Here is a 3,658-nt window from a genome sequence, read left to right on the forward strand (position 1 = left end):
TTCTATTTTTAAAATTTGTGTGTGTTTTGAGGTTTGATCATCTGGATCCGGAGATATTCCAAAATTCCTTTGGACGACCGACGCGTAAAGACTGGAACACGCAAAAATTGGTCGATAAAAAATCGTGTCATTTAGTCAAAATTCATGATACAAAAACCTTCTTATTTTCTTTCGGTAGCTTATTTAATATATTTAAAGGAAAAAATCTTCATATTTCATTTTGGTTTGCCAAATCCGAACTACAGGGTATTTAAGATAACCCCTTCCATAAAGTTTTGCACAGTTTCGACCTTATTCGCCGCCGAACGCCAGTTCGATTTAAACTGCTGCTCGTTTTCCATGGATTTATTAGTTTTTGTTTTTAATTTCATCTGCCCAAGGTCCAATACCGTTCGATATGATGGAGTTCTGAACTGTTGAGAGGATTGTGGTCCTTGAGCACCAAAACCACGTTGATAGCATCGCTTCACTCGACTGCCTTTTCCCCATAGTAGAAGCTTGCCAAGTCTGGCTAGTACACCACAGGTCTACTATGTTGCTTCAAGGATTGGTAGCAGTCGCTTTTCGAGGCAATCCTAGACGTAGGTCTCTTAATTGATGGTTCCCATAGTGATGAAAATGTCACATTTTAGACCACACGTGTATTTGCCATGTCAGACGACGCATTGTTTCGGAAATTTCGGTAGTTTGATAGTTTTGAAAACTTCGACCTTCTACTTTTTTTTTCTGATGCGGTATAAAACTCCTGTTCCGGAAGCTGCTTGAAATCCACATTCACATAAGTTGTGCGAGAATGTCGGATTCTCTTGCTGACCAAAATTTTGACACGCTGCTCCTCTTATTCGGCCGTCGTAGTGAATAAGGACTGTTCATTTTATAAAGTGGACACTTTGGACATGCAATATCTTTTTGATTTATCAATGAAATCGAAATCGGTTTTCTGTACATCGTTCGACTAATATTGTACAATGCTGTGGTAATAAAAAAGTTACCAAAATAATATGATTTCACACTAATAAGGCACAACGTTTAGAACGGTCGATTTTTGGAGGTTATCAAAATCAAGGATTATTTAAAATCGGCAGGAAAATTCGACAATTCATATATTTTATTTTCAAAAAATGGTTGTACTTAGAAAGCATAATCAATTAGAAGCTTGCTAAAAAATATCAAGTTATTTTTGGAGAAGCAATTTTGCAGATATCATAAAATCATTTTTTATCAATTTTTTTTAAAGAAAAATATCTTAAATTTAAATGGAACTGATATGAGTAGAATTTTAAGGTTTAAAGTACGTCCAGACGGAAGTAATAATATAGTATTTATAATAAAAATAACTTACGCCTTCATAGAGTTGCTGATTTAGTCCCCACGTCATATTTTAAGCACAATAGAAAAACAAATAATTTATTTTCAGAAGACCACTCAAAGCACAATGACAATCATCAAGATTGGGAACACTACTTGAATTAAATCAAATTTATTTTGCATGTATTATTTTCAGAATGTGTTATTCTGAGACTACCTATCAAAATATTTTGAGAAAAACGCTTACAGTTTGCTCTAGATCGATAAACATGCGTATATAATTTTAAAAGTATGGGATTTTTCAATAAAACGACCATAAAGAGTAAATTTGGTACCCAAGAATGCGGTTAAAACTCAAGATTTTGCTTTTTTTATACATATATAGTTTCTTTAGTAATCTAAACCAGTTTTGAACACGCTTATTACTTTACTTTTTTGCTGGTAGTAAAAAGATGGTGTATCAGCAAATTTGACCATAAGGAATAGATCACTAAAGTGACTCAGCGTCAGGAACTGATGGAATATTATTGATGTTTTTAAAAGCTCTACCTTAAGTTGAATAGTAAAAGATACCAACATACAATTTGTTCATTAAATTTAGGATTTTTTTCATGCGAAAAATAATGCTTAAACTTGACGAACAGTTTTTCTTAGAAGTTTTTGCAAAATCTATTTAGTTCTTCTACCGAAAGCATTTTGATAGTTTCTGTATTTTCATAACATTGTAGAATAATAGTTGAACGATACACAGAAAACCGTTTACGATTTCATCAATAAATAAAAAAAGATATAGCATAAACAAGGTTGATGGCACCACTGCGCTCAACAACTGGGTTTTCTGCTGCGAAGTGACATCCGAGATGACAGGTTATATGACAGATTATGAAAAAGAAAGGGAATTGGAAGTGATCTTGAAAACGTGCTAGATTATATTTTCATTATTTGAGTGAATTCGCTACTTTATTGATATAAACAACTATTATCAACGATTTGTAAGTAATATAATCAACCGCATTTACTTTTGTAACACTAACGGAATGAATTCTTAGGTTCTAAGCGAAATAGAGCGCAAATTTATTGTTCGGAATTGGAAGAGGAAAAAGAAAACCATTTATGTGAGTGGTAAAAATATATTGAAATCGATCCACTAACTAACAAATTGTTCTAATAAAATGCTTTACTTTTAGTTTTGAGCTACACTGTAAAAGGTTGCTGCAAAAAAGGAGTTTTGCTTTCACTCGTCCGAACAAACTCAAAAATAAATGATGAGTGATAACGAGGAAGATAATTCTAACCTCAATGCCACCGGCTATGACTGTGGACTATGTGATAAGCCGAATCATGCAGACCAGCAGATGGTTTACTGCGATGTCTGTAAGCGCTGGTTCCACTTCTCGTGCGTGGACGTTACAGACGAGGTCAAGGATATTTCGTGGACCTGTGAGGCATGCAGAAATACTACAAAGAGCGACACAGGATACGAGAAAAGTGAACAGTGGATAGCTAACGAAATGGAGCAACAAAAGGCCGATGAAGCCCATAAACATAGTCTGGAGCTGATGAGGCAAATCAAGCTACGAAATTTTCAACGGGAGTTAGAGCGCCAAGAACAGACGCGTATTGCGGAACTAGAGCTAGAACGAGAGATGCTAAAGATGAAGAGGATGGCCGAAGAAAGGTTTCAGAAAAGGAAAGAGGAATTGTCCGTGGAACACGATGGATCGAGAGCTATTTCCATTGGAGGTACAGGAAGCAGAAAGGCGCACGAAAATGCTAGAGATGACAGGACGTTGGAGGATCAAACGCAAAATCCAGTGAATCAAACACAGCTATTACATAACGCTGATCACCGAGGCGCTTATCCGAAAAATTCTACCCCTGTTGGCATTGAATCGCAATGCAACCAACCATCGGGCAATCCATCCAGATTGAATCTATCTTCACTTAGATGTCCACCGGCGCTTGGTAGAACCGCAACTCAATTCCAGTTGCACAACAGTCATGATGCTTCAAGTGATGACTGTGAATTTAGCAACGACGATGAATATGGGGAACAACATGCAGAACCACGATTGTCGAAGGCTCAACTCGCAGCTCGGAAAGGACCGTTCCAGAAGTTACCGATATTTACTGGCAAGCCAGAAGAGTGGCCATTGTTTTACAGCAGTTGGTGTAATAGCAACAAAGCCTGTAACTGGTCGAATTTGGAGAATCTTGGCAGATTGCAGGAAAGTATAAAAGGAGTCGCATTAGAAGCAGTAAGAAGCAGATTGCTGCTTCCACAAACCGTGCCAGCTGTTATTGATACATTGAAGAGTCTATACGGCAGACCGGAGCTCCTTCTTCAGGC

The 3,658-nt window shown here is 36.9% G+C and overlaps 1 long non-coding RNA gene across 1 annotated transcript; it reads left to right on the forward strand.

Annotated features, from left to right (window-relative positions):
* The first annotated feature begins 2,118 nt into the window (after nt 1-2,118).
* On the forward strand, nt 2,119-2,561 carry LOC110676074. The gene is made up of 2 exons (XR_002500049.1): nt 2,119-2,430; nt 2,496-2,561. It is a non-coding gene; the product is annotated as an uncharacterized LOC110676074 (long non-coding RNA).
* Nucleotides 2,562-3,658: the final 1,097 nt, after the last annotated feature.

This window comes from Aedes aegypti, chromosome 2, assembly GCF_002204515.2.
Source record: "Aedes aegypti strain LVP_AGWG chromosome 2, AaegL5.0 Primary Assembly, whole genome shotgun sequence".
NCBI lineage: Eukaryota > Metazoa > Arthropoda > Insecta > Diptera > Culicidae > Aedes > Aedes aegypti.